Raw genomic sequence first — 18,287 nt, 5'->3', positions numbered from 1 at the left:
CGTTTGCAGCTGGAAGGCAACGGCCTCAGGGCTCTCATTTCTTGCACGTGTTTTCTTCTATGTCACGGCAGCAAGCCTCAGGGCCTGGTCGCCGCAGGTGGAAGGAGCAGCCTTTCTACAATTACAGAAGAAACTGTGATCTAAGATATTCAGGTTTTATTCTTCCTGTGATAAAGGAATTTAGAAATTCTCTGTAGTAACCAGCCCAACATCTATTCCCCTTTTCTTCCTTAGGATACATCCCCTGTTTTCAGGGGATTCAGGGCCACAGTGTGCTCGGTTAAAAGCGCTCTCCTCCCCAGACACAGAGGTTACTAGAGCTGCCATGTGACCAAGTCCTTGCCAATGAGCTACGTGTGGAAGGCAGGTGCTGTGCAGGGTTTTCCTCTTTTAAAAAAGAACAGGTTTGACTAGTGTATGTTTTTGGTTTCAGCCCTTTTCTTTTCCCCTTCTTCCTGCCAGGCATGCAGGCAGGACGCCTAGCAGGGCAGTGACCAGCTTGCAAGTACTGAAGATGTTCCCAGAGAGAGGAGGCAGGTGTCTGGGTCTGTGTCAGGCCTCATTCCACTGGAGAAGCAGAACCAGTTTGGGGGAGAGGGGAGACCGGGGCAGGGAGACAGAGAGAGCTGGATAGAAGGGGAGTGATTTATGTAATTGCGGGGGCTGTCTAGTCTCAGCAAGTCTGAAACCTTTAAGGCAGCTTATCAGGAAGGGCCGGCTGGAACTCTGGGGCACAGGAGGAGACTGAAATCCACAGGTGAAATTCTTTTTTCTTCAAAGAAGCCTCAGTCCTGCTCTTAAAGTCTTTCTATGGATTGAATCAGGGCCACCCAGATTATCTAGGATAATCTTCCTTAGCTCAAGTAACCTGATTATAGACTTCAATCACATCTATAAAATACCTTTAAGACAGGAGGGAAGGGGGCAGGGCTCAACCACTGAAAGAATGACACAGCAGTTGAGGACAGGACGAAGTGGTTAGACCCAAGATGGTGGAAGATTCAAGTTCCAGTAGACCTTGAGCCTCACCCACAGGTGCCATGACAATTTCCAAGGCGGACTGTAAAAGACCAAAAAGTGGGCAGGGTTCTAATTCTCGGAAATCTCCGCCCCTTCCCCAAAGTAGTTGGAATCCTCCTACTCATTTGCATATGAAATTACAGAGCCCATCAAAACTAACAACCCCTCATGGTCGCTTTCTCTCTTGCCTTCTGAGATGGCCCTTACTCTGTCGATGGAGCGTGTATCTCCCTGAAAAATCTTGCTTTCACTTTACTATGCCTTGCTCTTGAATTCTTTGCTGCTTGAGACAAGAACCTCTTCTCTGGCAACATCTTCCTAGTCCTAGATTCGTGTTTGAGTGGATAACTTGGCCTCTCCAAGTTGACACATCAAACCAATCATCACAGGGTCCCAAACAGCATTGTGTTGCCACCCCACTAGCTCTGGACTACCTGCTTCTGGATTTGTTGTTACCCGAAAAAACAAACAAACAAACAAACAAATAATAAAACCCTATGGGTTAAGCCTTAATAGCCAGGTTTCTACAACCTGCAACCAAAGGCAAACCCTACCTACTGCATTCTTCCTCCACAAAACTCAGCTTTCGGCTTTTAAATTGCTTGGACTCAAATATCTAATGTTTGTCAAAACCACGTAATAGCTCTGTTGTTTCACAGAGGTGCTAGGCTTCTCCTCAAAGCTCTGAAATTCACTGTTTCAAAGAACGAGGAAGCTTGCAGGCAACAAGATTTATAAGATATGAAAAAAGAGCTAGAAATTTTTGACAGAAAAAGTATCCCTGCTATAGTACATGGGTAGAAAATCGGTAATTTGATTGAGGTTAGAAGCCAGCACTGCCTGGGACTAAAACCCATCACCCTCTTTCGACTGTGCCAAGATCAGAGCAAAACTCTCTGGTTGGCTGTCTGCGGGAAAGAGAACCGCCAACAAAGCTGCGGGGTGAACTTCTTTAGAACTCCGTACTCAGGAGAATGATCCTCATAAAATTACTGCCAGGAATATGTAGCTAAATCAGATTTATTCCATGTTAATTTGCTCTCACCATCACTATTAAAATTGAAATTTCAGCCTTTATATCTTATTCGTGATGACTGATGTAGGTTAACCTATGGCTGTATGAAGAAAGAAAGAAAGAAAGAAAGGAAATTAAGGCTGATCACTTCTCAATGCAAGCTGTCAGAAACCACAAATATGCACTTGGAGGAAGCCAGAGGGGGCAGGGGTGAGCGGGTCAGCCAGCGCATTGGTGTCTGTGCTTGTTCTTGTCCAGTGAGCATGTCAAGATGGGACTATTAATTTGTATGTGTCAACTTGATTTGGAAAACGTTGGTGCTGATCTGCTAAGACAGCACATACCATCCCCTCCTGCTCTCCAAAAACCCCAGATAATAAAAGACCCTTATATTTTCATAGAGTTCATGGGATCTTCTCTCTCTTTGCTCTTTCTGTTACATAAACAACTTTCAGGGGTAGGCAGGGTAAAGAGTCTGAGCCCCATTTTATACATGAGGAAACAGCTTCAGAGACAAGAAATGACTCACTTGAGTTCACATGGCAAGGAAACCACACCACCCTCCATGATCCCTGGGAAAGAAAGAGAGGGAAAAGCAGCATCTTAAAGTATTTAGAAAAATCTTTTGAAAATTGAATAAAACTTGAGCCAGAATGTCTTGCTGACGACAAGAGACCAAAGAATGTGGGAGAGCGTGGCCTTTGCTCCCCTTTTAACTGGAGGACTGACATTAACAAAATCTGCCCTGTTAATTTCTTATGAGATCATGCAGAGTTTCAGGGAGGCTGGGCATGTCTGCCTGGCTGTTGTCCTTTAAATGCCACTAAATTCATATCTGAATTGTTCTAAGGCCATGTGTATTTTCAGACCCTATCACTTCTTGGGCCAAGTTGGGGGTGTGGCAAGTACAAACCGAGTCACTAATGAGGTCCTCTGTGGTTGGCCATGGATGGTGGGAAGAAGAAGAAAAGAAAAATTCATCCTTTTCCATAGACTAAAATTAAACTAGACCTAACCTGAAGATATGTGAAAGCATATCTTACCATTTTATTTTTTTTTATTTTATTTCATACCCTAGAAGTAGATAAGAATTATAAGCATCTGTGTGGCACTTGACAACTCATAGAGCCACAATTTCAATCAATACACCTCTCATGTAATAGAGAGCCTCACCTTACATGTGGGATGTGGGAAGTTTTCTCTGAAGCAGTAACTTATGAGTGTGGCCCTAAAGCTAAAACCCATCTCCTTTCTACTCTACCTAGATAGCGAAAGTCCCCACTTAGCTGCCTGTGGGAGAGGAATCGTCAATAACACATTCAAGTGGATTTGTTTAGAACCGATATTCATAAGAGTAATTACTATAAAAAGCTGCCAGTAATATTTACCTAAATTAGATTTATTCACTATTCATTTGCTCTCCCATCTCTATTGAAATTGAAATCTTAGCCCAAATATCTTCTTCAGAATGACAAACGTAGGCTCACCCATGGCTATCTGAAAAACAAAATAAAGTAAAAGGTGACATAAACAGAAATACAAAAAAATGTGTATTCTAGGGGAGTGAGAATGGGGTGTTAGGGTGTTCACGATGCCAAAGGGAGACTCCAGAGAGCAATTAGCCCAAGTTTGAGGGTACAGTAGGTGTTTTTAGAATATATATAGGAATATGTGTATACATATAAGTAAATTCTACTTATATACACATCAATTCATTTTGGATTCAACTGAATATATATCCAATTGTATTCATATAATAACATATGAATTCAATATATATTTTGAATTGAATTGATTCATAGCACTCTCATCTATTTTCTTTTATCTTCTTCTCTCATGCTCCTTTGTTCCTAATGCCTAGACGGTGTACTTCATGAATATTTGTGATATAAATTAAAGCACTTCTCCCCCATTTTCTGCTTCATGTGATCCACCTCTGTTGCCACCTCTGTACTGAACACAGACGTCAGCGCACAGTAAGTAGTTTGATAAGAACTTGATCAACTGAACTGAATTGACCCCTTCAAACTTTGTTTCCTGAGTTCAAAGCGCCTCACTGTCAGCACCACTTAGACAACCCAGGAGCTCACCTTCCCACTGCCAAGAAGGAGAAGGTAACACAATGCAGAAAGGTCCCAGCTCTGACAAGTCGGTGGGAGGTTCTGGTTTCATGGTCTGAGACCTAGCAATCAGTTAGAGAGAGGGAAATGGTTGCCATTGGAAACCTCGAGGCCCTGGAGCTGTCAGAGGGAGTGAAAGGCTGGAAGCTAATCAGGCATAATGAGCTTACAGTACCATAGATCATGTCAACTAGCATTCTTATTAATTTCCTGCCCAACGGCCATGCACAGAGGACTGATTCATCCATCAGTCCTTCCCCAGCCTGAGCCACTAAATCACCTGTCAAATCAGGAATGCAGTGATGAAAATTCAGGAGTGACACAGTGGCAGAAATATCATCCATCATCCCCCTCTACCCCACCTCTGGCAAGCATCTTACCCGTGCTTCCTTCTGAGTGGGAGGGACCAGACGCTGAGCATGTGAAGCTGTCAAGGACCAGAAAGAACGTCTAGCCCAAGGATGGTAGTAAGAGTCACCGGTTGTAGAAGAGACTAGTTCAGGGATGATGCAAATGTGGCACATGTTCTGCTGCATCCCCTTTTCTGTGTCCTTGGCCGACATCGTAAATCGATGACTCCATGCACACTCCTCACTGTAGCATCCCATGAACCTCCTACCAATGAATCTACAAAAGTGGGGTATAGAGGATAAAAATGTCCTTACTGGTAATGGGCAACCAAAGGAAACAATTTAATGTGCCCCATTTGGCTCCTTTTTAAAATTCCTGATCAACACATTTGCTACCTTTTTATTTTAAGACACACGGTCTAGCCTGAGCAGTCTACCTTTCCATCTCCAACAGTTTTCTTCTTCTCCAATTTAGGGGAAATCCATAAGGTTAGGGTGAGGCAGGAATGTGTGTCTCATACAGGGGCTAAGCCCAAGGATGAGGATTTGGAGTGTGGCTTATCCTGAGAGGGGGAACCTGGAAGAGCCAAAGGATGCTTTCACAGTCTGAGAGACAAAAGTTTATCTGGGGGATCATTACTATGCAAAGAAACAAATGCCAGGACCACGAAGAGACATAGGATGAGCATCCAGGTGCCTTTCAGGGGAGCCACTCGGCGCGTAGCTTGTGAACAGAAAGTATATACCCCAGTGCACATTTTTCTGTTGTATTCAGATAAAACAAGAGATCTGAGGGGTACAGCATGTCACCTAGGGAGGCTGCATACAAGGAGGTGAAACATAAGTGGAGTTCTGAGACTCCAGAGGGAGGGATATACAAAAGGAGGGATTTGCCAATGAAGAGGCAGCATAAACCAGGAAGGTCATCTCAGACAAGTGGACCATCAAGTAAAGATTCAGAAACTCCAGAGTCTTAAAGGGATTTCAGCAGGTTTCCTCACTTGGAGCCCAAGATGTCTTTGCATTACAGGTGTTAGGATCTCTGTTTCGGAGTGAAGGAAGCAAAGGCCCAGCGAGGGTAATAACCCACCCAAATTCGGCATGTCTAGCTGCACAGACAGGACACTAACCCAGGTCCCTTGATCAAGAGCCAGGCTCTTTCCACTAGATTCACCCCCTCCAATGGAAGCGTTGATAACATCCCTTTATTTCATCTTTGGGCAGAGAGGTTCTTAACGAATGATGAACCAATGGAAAAAATAGCACCATATCAGGCTAATGGTAAAGAGATAGTAAGGATATGAGATCAGAGTTGGCAAGTAGCCCCCGCAATGGGGGGGGACATTTTTGTTAAGTTCCTACGTGTCAACAATGTAATCCGTGTTGATTTGGCCTTGCTATTGCAAGACCCACAGTAGCGCACTATGAACGTTAATAGATAATTTCCTTTTCTGCTGGTTGGAGCTAGTGGCCCCCCTACCAAAAAAAGTATTGAGGCAGATTGGTAGAAATTTAAGCACTGTTTTTCTTTCTTCTTCCATTCTTTCATGCTTTTAACAAGGATGAACTGAGTTTCCCCCTTGCACCAGTCACTGCACTAAACATGGAAGTTATAGAGATGTTTTTCTTATACTGAAGAGCTCACAATGTGATGTGAAAATAGTGGGAGGGTATATATAGCTCAGTGGTAGAGTGTGTACCTAGCACGCACGAGGTCCTGGGTTCAATCCCCAGTACCTCCATTTAAAAAAATTAAAAAAAATAAATCTAATTACCTCCCCTCCTCAAAAAAAAAAAACAAAGAAAAAAAAACAAACAAAGAAAAAAAAAAAAAAACAAGTACCCAACAAGAATCACGTGTAAGGAAAGGAAAATGCATAATCGAGAGGCACACAAAGGAGTGAGCTACTCGCCCAGCCTGAGTGGACTGGATCAGGCTTCTGAAAGAAGCGGGTTTTGAAAAAGAATTGGAAAATGAATAGAGGTGGCCAACAGTGCAGTATGAAAATCAGTGCAAATAAACAGTAAAGATTAAATTTCACTGAGTCAAAAAAGAATACACATGAGTCTATATGATTCTAAGCAAATGCTGGAGAAGGGAAATATCTTCCTTACAGTAGAAAGCCAGCTAAGGAAAGTAGACAAAATATTGGATTTAGAAGATCACCACTTGGCAACCATAATAATGGTTGATTCAGGCAGGAATTATCGATGAGTGCTGAAGCCCATGGGTGACAATTGGAGGAGTAACAGGATATTTGCATACTTCCAAAGTATCTCTCCAAAATTACTTCCCTACAAAGAGGAAAACAGAAACTTCACAGTAGAGAAAACTGGCAGACAACACCTTAGACCAAGAAGTCAAAGTTACCATCATCAGCAATGGGATAATTTGACACCACGTATCTCCTGACATAAAAGACTGAGAAGAGCATAACATCATGTGGCGATACTTTTGCCAAAAGTGTGTAATCTGACTCTAACCATGAGGGAACATCAGATAACCAAACTGAGGAACATTCCACAAAATAAATGACCTGCGCATTTCAAAAAATGTCAGTGCCATGAAAGACATTGAGAAACTGAATGAAATTGCTCCAGATTAACTAAGACTGAAGAAGTGTGCAATTACATGGAATGCATGAACCATGATTTTCTTATGTTATAAAGGACGTTATTGGAACACTGGTAAATTTTGAATAAGGTCTATAGATTAGATAATAGTATTGTCTTAGTGTAATTTCCTGATTTTGCTAATTATGCTATGGTTTGAAAGAGAATATGGTTTGAAAGAATATCCTTGTTTTTAGCAAAAACACACTGAAGCATTTAGGGATAAAGAAATAATGTCTTGCAATTTATTCTCAAATGTTTTAGAAACCACTGGAGAGAAAAGATAAAAGATTTTTTTTTTCATGTAATAAGATATTAACATTTGGGGAACCTGGAGAAAAGTATAAAGGATGTTATGGACTGAATGTTTGTGTTCCTTCCAAAATTCATGTATTGAAACCCTACCCCCCAATGTGATGGTATTAGGAGGTGGGGTCTTGGAGAGGTAATTAGGATTAATAGGTGGAATCATGAGGCTGGAACTCTCATGACTAGGATTAGCCCCCTTAGAAAAGTCATGAAATAGCTTGCTTTTTCTCTCTCCTTTAGCCACGTGAGGATACAGGGAGCAGTGGGCAGACTGCAGCCTGGAAGAGGGCCCTCACCAGAACCCAGCCATGCTGGCTCTGTGATCTCAGACTTCCTAGTCCTCAGAGATGTGCGAAACAAATTCATATTGTTTATAACGCCCTCAATCTATGGTACTTTGTTATAACGACCCAAATTAAAACACAGGCATTCTTTGCACTATTCTTGCAATGCTTCTGTAAATCTAATGGAGTAATAAGGTTGAAAATTATTCCCCCTTATTTTTATTACTTTATAATGCTGTTTGTGTAAAAAAATTTAAAAAGCACATGCTAGAGTGAAATACTGTTTAGAGTTTCACTGGGTAGAGAAAGCAGAGAAAAATATTAGAGGAAAATAATTTAGCATGTGTTATAATTCTTTTTTCAATCTGGAATTACGCAGCATTCACTATGTGCTAGACACTGCTGTAAGTACTTAATTAGACCATCGGCCATCACAACCACCCAATGTGGTAAGTGGTATTACAACCACCCACATTATAACCACCGCCTCTCAGACGAGAAGACTGGAGCACAGAGAAACGAAGGAACTTACTGAAATCACATGGTTCACAAGTGGCAGAGCGAGGATTTGAACCCAGGCAGTCTGGATGTAGAAGTCTGTGCCCCAAATCATCATCTTATTGTTAACTTTTAGGCTTGCGCAGCACATTATGGGAGGGAATAGCCAGATTCTCCCCAGCCACCTGCTGCCCCACTTTTTACAATGAACTGGTTATAAAGCGTTCACAGAGAGATCCAGAGTGCTGGTGATAAACTCCATGAGGACAAAGACAGCTCCAGCACTTGTGTAGCCCAGTGTCTAGCAGAACAGCACAGCCCATGGCTGGAACCATGAGGCAGATTGATGGTGACAGCAGGGGCAAGGCACTCACTGTGCCCCACACATGCGCTGAGCACTCTGTGCGCTTTAACTCATGAGGTGGGGATACTGTTACCCATACATGGCAGGTACGAAGTACCTAGCATGCAGCAGAGCTGGGCCTTGAACTCTAATCTCATCCCAGGGCACCCACCTACCAGGACACCATATAAAGAGTATGACATGGGGAGACATGAATGCTGGCCTTCTGCCAATCATTGGGTGACCTCCCTCCTGTGTCCTACTTCTCCAGGGAAAATTGAGGTGTTGGACTGTATGATCTTTGGTTCCTCTCCAGCCCTTTGCTTCTATGCCTCTGACAGAGATGGAGGTCCCCAATCACACTAATGTGACAACTGCAGACTAAAGCAGGTCTGTCTTGAACACCTTGCAAGAGAGAACAGTAACTGAGTGACCAAGGGGACCTCCACAGAAGATGGCGGCTGCGCGGAGCCTGGTGCTTGCTAGAAGTGGGACCACAGAACCACGAATGCTGAGAGCTACTGGGATCATGCAGTCAATTGTCTCAACACAGGGCTATCCGAGAGTGAAAGGGGACACTACGAGTAATTACAATACGAACAAGTAGAGAAATTGGGACCATTCGCAACAAACCAAAACACATCACCACACTCAAAGCTGGAAGGCACCTGACGCACTCAGGGAGCCAGCTCCACACTGGCCGTAAGCTGCTTGAATGGCAGCACGCAGAAGAGTTCACTGGGTTTCACAACAGCTCTGTGAGGTTCAGGGATGCCGAAGAATGTACTGTCTGCTTCCAAAGAGCAGGCTCTTTCCAGAGTGCCAGGCTGGAAGGGCCTCCACGATACATTAGGCCAGTGATACAGAACTGGGCACGCTGGACAGGAACAAGAGCTGAAGTAGCAGCAGGCGTCCAGGTTATGCACAAGAGTGTTCAAAGCCTACCAGAAATTATATTCTTGGGGGAGGGGATAGCTCAGTGGTAGAGCATGTGCTTAGCATGCACGAGGTCCTGGGTTCAATCCCCAGTACCTCCATCAAAATACATACATATATATATACACCTAATTACCTCCCCTAGCCAAATATCTTTAAAGAAAGAAATCACACTCTTAATTGAAATGATATTATCCTTTTGTGGTCATTGCTGAATCAGTCGGGACAGGTTAGATGACACAATGATAACAAACAACTTCAACATCACAGAGGTTTAGGATAGCAAAGGTGTGCCTCTGCTTCTGCTGCGTGTCTGCTGAGTCAGCTAACAGCCGCATCGCAGCCCTCCCTCTAGCACCCAGGCTGGTCAAGCAGCTGCCATCTAGAACATCGCCTTCTTCCTGTGGATGGAGATGAGAACGCTTGAAGGTCTTGCACTGGAGATGAAATGTTTAGCACCCCCCCTCAGCTCACTGACCAGAACACGTCCGGTGGCCTAGCACAGCCATGAGGGGACTTGGCAGTGCCACCCTACCAAGTGCCTGGGGGAGGAAAGTATTGGAAATATTTGGTGAAAAGCATGAATGACTGTCAAGCTTAAGGAAGTTTTGTAGACTCTGATCCCATCCGTGTATATCTAGTAAACACCGGTTTTGTGCCAGGCATTGTATTAGGCACTAAAGATGAGACACAGACCTAGCTTTTGTTTTGTTTTGTTTTGAACAGAAAACTCAGGGGTGTTTGAGATCAATTATTATAGCAAATGATGTCTTTGGTGATAATAAGTTTTAAAAAACCCAGCTCTAGACCAGCTTCTTTTGCAGAGGGTATGTCCAGAAGCCCAGCTGGAAGACTGGCTTCCTAACCCCAGCACTCCACTAAAGCCAGTGGGGGAAAGAAGGTTTACAAACAGCTCTATGTTTAGAGACCTCTCTTGAAAGTTGCATAAGTGGGCTAGGGTGTCCTGTTTACACAGAATGACCAAGGAATGCAGACAAGGCCACCATGAACTGCACGACAGAGGCCAGCAAGGCCGTGCACCGTAAATAGGGCCGTGGACGCTGGGGTCAGCTGCTCCAACCTGGCACTAGGCCACATGCCAGGCTCTCAACAAAGTCACCTGTGTTAATACCTAGCCATGCGAGATGGATGATTCCCCAGTCTGCAGAAGTGGAGACCTCTCATGAAACAGTCTTAGTTATGTGGTTAAAGAAAAGTAAGCTGTTCATGCAAAGTGTCTGAAAACAAGACTGACGTATATCAACTTATAGATGCTTTCTTTGCTCCCATTAAACATCTATGGATGAGAGCAATGGACTGGACATCTCCCCACGGGCAGCACGGGGTGGACAAAAGAGCTTTGGACTTCCTCAGGTTTGCCTTGAATCTCTGTTCTCTCACATACCTGCTGTGCTATTTACATTACCTTTCTCTGTTATCTGTTAACGAGGGATCTTAATACCTAGCATTGTGGACTTCCAAGACAAATTATACAGGGGGAATTATGCAATGCACCTGCCACTTGCCAAGTATTAGTTCTGGAACTCTGTGAGCACAAAAGGAATGTTAGTTTCTGTTACCCTTCACTTCAGTAGTTCAATCTGTGGTCATATTTTTCTGGAACAAAAATTCAATCTGTTCTCGTGCCCAACATTGTAATGGCTAGGCTGTGGTAACAAACAGACAAAATTTCAGTGGCTTAAGACAACAGAAGTATATTTCTTGCTCACTTAACCGTCCTGAGTGTGTGTTGGCAGGGCCACTCTCCTCCATACTGATGGAGCCTTGGAATATTTACTTTGCGGCTTCCAAGGATACCCTAGCTGTCGACATCTCAGTGAGCTGGAGGACAGAATAGCGTGGAGAAGCAAATGTGGGAGGTTGATGTGGGCCAGGTCCAGAGACGGCGCCATCGTCGTGCGCACAGTCCCCTGGAGAGAACTCAGATACACGGTCACACCTAATGCAAGGGAGACTGGAAAATCTCATCTAGCTGCAGGCCAAAAGGGAGAGGTGATTTCTGTGGACAGTTTTCTCTCTTGATTAATAATAGTGTTTCTCTAATAGCTCTTCTCCCCAACCAGGCACATAGAGAAAGATGGGATAGAGTTGCCCTGAGAGAATCTAAAGGGGCAAAGGTTGACTTGATCTGAGCCTTGAATTGTAAAATAGAGTACTCAACTATGGCTCTAACTATCCTTCTAAACAACATTTATTTAACTTTTATTAGATGTCACATGCTGGGGATACAAACATAGAAAGAGGTAAGTGATGTGAGCTGGAAGGATCAGAGACTAACAACAGGTTAGCTGTGACAGTGTGATGAAATGCAACTATTTTGTTAAATCATGGTTAACAACAAATGAAACCAGACTTGTCTAGCGAAGTTCCCATCACCAAATACTGGTATGTGCAAAACTATTGCCTATGTGGTGTTTTCACACCTCTGCATTTAGTAGAACTGCCTAAATCTAAGTTAATTTTTTTCTCACTCTTGAAAGGAGCACTTTGTAGCGAAAGCAGTTCTTAACAAGCTTTGTTTTCAACCAGCTAAAAACGTACATATTTCTCTAGACTTTTTCCCCCCACATTCTACTGTCCTAATTATATTGTTTTCTGCTTTGTATTTATGTCTTGAGACAGTAACTTTTTGGAAAAAAAATATCAAAGACCCTACAGTTAGAAAATAGGAAGAGAGAGAGAGAAGAAAAAAGAAAAGAAAAGAAAGAAAAGAAAAGAAAAAAAGAAAGAAAGAAAGAAAGAAAGGAAGGAAGGAAGGAAGGAAGGAAGGAAGGAAGGAAGAAAGGAAGAAAGAAGGGAAGGGAAGGGAAGGGAAGGGAAGGGAAGAAGAAGGTTGAGCTGGAGTGGGAGCCTAAATGAAGAAAAGGAACTACTTTACCTTAAAACAACGCTGTGAAGTAGGTTTAGCATCACCCGTTTTATAGGTAAAGAATTTAATGATGATGATTATAGTGACAGCAGACTTACTTAGCTTTAACTATGTTCTGAGCTCTGTTGTAAGTGCTACGTGTATATATGTATACATAAACGTATATATAATGAAGTGATATAAATATATCTATACATGTATATATGCTTAAAATATATTTAATATATTTTATTATTAATTTTATTAATTATTAACATACCTTATTTAATCCCTGTAACAAGTAACACGAGAAGAGCTGTTATTACCCCATCCTAAGTTTGGGGAAACTGAGACTGAGCAAGGTCAGTAACATGTTCAAGGTCATAGAGTGGTAGAATTGAGATTTGAAACCAGACACCCTAGTCCCATTGTCCACGCTCTAACCATCATGCATATTGCCTCAGAGAGGTCAAGATATTTAAACACGTGCCCAAGGCCCCACTGTGAGACACCAGCAGATACGGGACTGGATCCCAGTGTGTCTGACTGAAAAGCACTGCTTTCTCTTCTGCTCTATACTGTCTGTCAGTAGGACTGAGGCATGGAGGGGAGAAGGGGGAGGACATTTTCAGTGAGAGGTGAGCACGAGCAAGGACCAAAAGAAGGCAGATGTCCCCCAAACACACACCCTTGCATTTGCTGACCGCCAAGGCCTAAACACTAGCAGTTGATTTTGTGACTCAGTGGAAATTCTTCCTTGGTTACACAGGCCACAACTCCCAGTCTCCTAGTCCAAGATACCTACGTACCATCAACGTGTTTATTCACATGGACAGAGGCTCTTCCCAAGTCGGGGCTTGAGTTGTCACGGCAACAAGAAAAGACAAGGAAAGCCTTGAGAAACATCCAAAGGCCAAGAAAGGGGTAGCTGGCTGTGAAAGCTGGCAGCCCAGAACAATCCTGGTAGCACTGGGGATCCCAAGAACATTAGCGCCAAAAGGGGTCCTCTATGTCACCTACAGATAAAGGATCTGAGCTTCAGGAAAGTGCCAGGCACTGTGCTAACTGCGTTAACTAGGTTATATTATTACTTTCTAAGAAAGAGCCCAATAAGATATGATCCCAGTTTGTAGGTGAGGAAACTGAGGCCCAGACATCAGATGCAACTTGCTGAAGGTAGAACAATGATTCTGGCCTAGAACTGATTCCAAAGCCTATGTTTTCAGCTGCAAAGCTATATGCCCTAAAGACTGTGACTTACCCAACATCCACACAGCTATTCAAGTGACAGAGTCAGAACAGGGTCTTGTCCCCTCTGTCCTCCAAGGACCTCAGATTTCCCTGGCTATCAAACAGCAAGACCATCACCCACATAGAGATCAGCCCCATATTTCATCAACACCTCTTAACATTCTGCCCTTCGTTGCCCTGGAATGGGTCTTGTTCAAACTTCCCTTCCACAGCTCAACAAATAAGCAAACAAAAATAAAAAGCTTAGCTTTCCATGAAAAGGCAGAGTAAACATCTGGCAGGCTTCCTGGGTCTTGGCCTCCTCCGGCTGGGTCTGAGTGCACTACATGAGTATATTTGGGTTTCAACAGAAGAGGCCATGCTAGACATTACTCACCTCCGTGCGAAAGCAAACCAACCCCAAAACTGAGTGAAGGAAATACAAGTGCTCTTGTTTGCTGATCAAAAACTAAACAAATCTTTTGAGGTTTTGGGTTCAAAAATCTTTCAGAAATGCAGTTCCCACACATTCATTTGGGATATGTGTGACTATATACGTGGGTTTGCTTAAATCTTGTCTGAAAGAAGACAGAGAAAAAATATAAATATGTGAAAGAACTTAAATAAATTTAAGGAGAAACAGTCCTTTTTTTCCATTTTATCAAATGAAATGGGACAAATTGGACTTCAAATGTGGACCATACTTTGTCAAAACCACTCAGGTGGTTAAGTTTTCTCTACCATCTGGGTTACTTGGGGAGTCACCTAAGCTCTCTGGGATTTAATTCCTCATCTGCAGAATGAGGAGAGTATCAGGATAGTGTAGAATTGGCTGTGATGAGTATGGAGTTAGAAAATGGTGTGAAAGCCTTGAAAACTGTAGAGACCTACACACAGGTGAGAGGCGGTGTTTACTCCTGTCTCCTCCGGCAGGCACCGATCCCCACTGTGACACTTCCTCCCCCATGACCCATGCTGCCCTCATGCTGATCCATGGCTACTCAAGGACCCCAGGAACACCTCCTCTCCATAGACCTCTCCTCCCCAACCAACACCAGGCATTTTGAAATATATAGGTATTAGGTGAATTTGGTTGTGGATGGGAGGCAAAAAAAAACCCCTGAGATTTCCAGAGTCAAGAAAGTATAAGTTAACTAGCCACTTGTGATTTTCCTCCCCCCAAGAGACGTGGCAGAAGAGGAAGGCCTTTCTAAGTAGCAGAGCAGAACATCCCACTTTCTGGAGGGCATGGAAAGAGGAAATCTGTAGCAAGCTGGTGTATAACAGATAGCACAGGTAGCAAGGGCAAGGAGAAGGGGCAGTGGGAGCAAGACTGAACAAGGCTTAATCAGTGCTGTGTTTTCTAATCTAGCCAATTGAATCCATGCCTCATGGAGGGCTACCCAATAAATAGTTAAATACATGAATGAATGAATGAATGAATGAATGATGTAAAATGAAACAACATAAGGAAAGTTCTGCTCTGGTAAACTTACCTAGGATGTTCTAATCCAAAAATGAAAGAGGAGTTGATTTTAATTTCAGATAGCCTTTCAGTTTTATGTTTTATTTCTTTATTTGATTTTATTTTGGTTTGCATATGAGGGAGGGACACCATTATCTTTCCAAGGCTTTGCATATCTAATGACCCTGACCCTGATCCAGGAGGCACTTGGGTACTAAGCGTCAACAAGAGCTCCTAAGAGAAGAGCAGATCACACCCCTACAGTCCTATCACCCAACATGACAACAGCAGAAAAGCTCTGGCATACTTCTGCAGGAACATGGAGCAAACTGCAGTGGTAACTCTGTAGAAGGGCCTGATATTCAAGCCATGAGGACAGGTAGGGCTGGCAGGGGAAGCACAGTTCTGGAGAACACTGAGAATCAAGAGGAAAGGACAGAGGTTGATTTTAGGAACCCAAGTCTAAGAAGGTAGAAACTCCATAAAGAACAGAACCAGCCAGAAGGTTGGCCAAAACACAGAAGGGAAGATACTCTAGACACAATACTGGCAAGAAACAGAAACAACAGTGTCAAGGTTGGCTGGGATTGTGGGTGGCATTTCCCCCATCCGTCTATTAGGCCCTGAGTAGATGGAGAAACCTGGATTATCCATACCTCAGAGTCCTCTGATCAGGGAAACTGGGGTGCTGTTCTGGTGTATGAGGGTCTTCTGTCAATAACTTGAGGGGAGCAGAGAGTAGCAGTTACACAGAAGTGACCTGATATAGGAAAGAACAGGTGAATATATGCACCGGTTCAAAACTGGTGACAGAGAATGCAAGACTAGGAGACAAGGACAAATGATACAGATCTACAGCGATGTTGGAATGGATACAATGAGGCCAAAGTTTGGGGCAAAGTAGGAGGTTTCACAACACTTTTTCAGGGACATGTGCTATTTAGTGTAGATCACACTAGTTTAAACACCCAGGTCAGTATGAATACCAAGCAAACACTGTGACCTAAGCAAGTCCAGACCATCCAAGCTTGGCCTGCCACCTGACATCATTGCTGTAATTCTCCAAGGAGCAGCCACATGTGGATCTGAGATCTGAGATGGAGATGGTCATGGGAGCAGATGACACATGAGGGAAAAAATGTTGTTTTAACAGGCAGAGCAAGAATTCCTCCTAGGGAGAATCTTCCTTTGTTCATTAAAAAAATTTAAAGCAGCTTAAAAAGAAAATATCATTCTGGGGGATACATAAACAGAAGCTAAGGCATGAGAAGAGAGAAATAATGTATACTACATTCAAAATTAATAGGAGTTTGGGGTTATAGGAAAGAGAGATTAGTGAAAAGGAGGGGAAGTGGAGAAAAATTAGTTAGTGAGACTAGACCACCTGTACAGAATAAAGAGAGAACAGTGGAAACTCCCCCATTGCCAGGGTCACCAAAAGATATTTTAAAACAATGAGACCTGTATCAGTCAGCAATTGCTGCATAACAAATGATCCCCAAACACAAAACAACAAGTCATTGTTTCTTGCTCACACATCTATGAGTTAGCAGAAAGTCTAGACTGGGTGTGGCTCCAGGCCATGTGTTTGTTTCAGGCCTATGACACATGGTCTTCATTCTTCTGTGACTAGTGGGATACCTCATGCACATTTTTTTTCTTGGCAATGGCAGAATTACTAGAGTCAGATCTTTCCTCCCAAGCACATTTCAAGCCTCTGCTTGTGTTACCTCTGATAACATTCTGTTGACTGAAGCAAGTCACATGACCAAGCCTATTATCAATGGAGTATAGAAGTAAACTCCTTTGATGGAGGAGGGAGTAGCAGTTGGGAGTAGATGTTTGCTAAACAATGATCCTAACCTACCAAAAGCTTCATGCTAAATTTGAAATTGTTTTCACTGCTGCCAAGCAAATTCTTTCTTAGACCCCTCAACCTTCAATAGGTGTACTGCAAATACAAACTGTTTGAGCTGATTGTGGGGTCCACAGACATATGGCATGCTCCTACTCTAAGGCCCCTCAAGCATTCAGTTGCTGCCCTTTAAAGATAACAAAGAACATTCCTTTCTTAATACCTACCTGCCTTACCTGAACTAACTACTCTAGACAATGATCAGCTTTACAATGCCCGGAAGCCTGCCCACCCTTTCATGACCCCCTCCCTTCCCTGTGGCATCAACATTAACCATTCAGAGAACTGTGCATGAGCTGATCACGTACCCTGTGACCCCTCTGTGGAAGAATCACATAAGCATAAGGAGTTAAAGGTTACCCTCCTTTATGAAAGACTTCAACAACCAACTCTCAGGGCACACAGATACCTCTTGTCTGTGGCCCGCTATTGCCTATAACAGCGTACTCAATAAACACCTTTTTATCTTCCTCCCTTGTCTGATAAATCCTTTTACTGCCCACGTAACAGCCTGCCAAATTCCACAACACTGATCTTGTATAGGATTTAAGGCAGAGGAGCAACATGATGTAGGACAGAGAACGCAGAAGGAAACAGTGGAGTGATTCCTAACAGAGAAAACAGAGTCAAAGATGGCCGTGATCATCTAAGCATCCTGAGAGTCACAGGCATCTTGAGAAAAGCAGGGGAGTAAGGATTGGAACCAATCTTCCTGAGATCTCAAGGAGAGCTCAGCTGTCAACTGCATTACCTAAGAAGTTAATAATGGCGTTAGTGAACGAGGCTAGACTGCCATTCATTGCTGGCAGGGAGCTATGGCTGGACAGGGCAAGCTCTAGAAAGAAGTCTGGGGGCTCATTCTGAACAGATGGGTGGAAAGTACCAACTAGGTCAAGACAGGAAAAAGAAGGATCCAAAGTTTCTTCTTTGAGTATAGGGTAAGGGTTTTTTCTTAAGAGTAAGATAAAAAAAAAAGACCAAGTCTTTATACACAGTCAATGCAGAACTATTAGGTAGCCTAGCTTGAAGCTTAGTTACCATATACGCTTAATTAGGGCACTTCAAACCACCTGACACCGACAGCGTTGCGCACTGACCTTCAGGGAGACAGAGAAGGCACCAATTGCCATGTTGAAAACCTGCTCAACACCAGGAACTAGATACACTACTTTATTCCCTGATTTAATCCTCACAAGACCTCTTCTCCCCACAGGTAGGAACGTCTATTCCCACTCTATGGACAAGGAAGTAGAAACAGAATGCTTGACCTGTTCCTAATGGAAAGGCCAGGTTAAACATCCCTGGTCATGAAGCCACTCA

At 43.3% G+C, this 18,287-nt stretch overlaps 1 long non-coding RNA gene across 1 annotated transcript in view; it reads right to left on the bottom strand.

Annotated features, from left to right (window-relative positions):
• LOC105071664 (uncharacterized) overlaps positions 1-18,287 on the bottom strand; it is a 294,007-nt gene that overhangs the window by 42,611 nt on the left and 233,109 nt on the right. Inside the window, exons 11-13 of the long non-coding RNA XR_012511253.1 lie at positions 4,536-4,782; positions 4,126-4,217; positions 3,424-3,532 (exon numbers count right to left, since the gene is read on the bottom strand). This is a non-coding gene — a long non-coding RNA (uncharacterized LOC105071664). The remainder of the gene's footprint in view (positions 1-3,423; positions 3,533-4,125; positions 4,218-4,535; positions 4,783-18,287) is intronic.

The sequence above is a fragment of the Camelus bactrianus genome, chromosome 13 (genome assembly GCF_048773025.1).
Source record: "Camelus bactrianus isolate YW-2024 breed Bactrian camel chromosome 13, ASM4877302v1, whole genome shotgun sequence".
NCBI classification, from domain to species: domain Eukaryota; kingdom Metazoa; phylum Chordata; class Mammalia; order Artiodactyla; family Camelidae; genus Camelus; species Camelus bactrianus.
The sequence above is the reverse complement of the archived record's forward strand: the minus strand, read 5'-3'. Positions and strand labels throughout refer to the sequence as shown.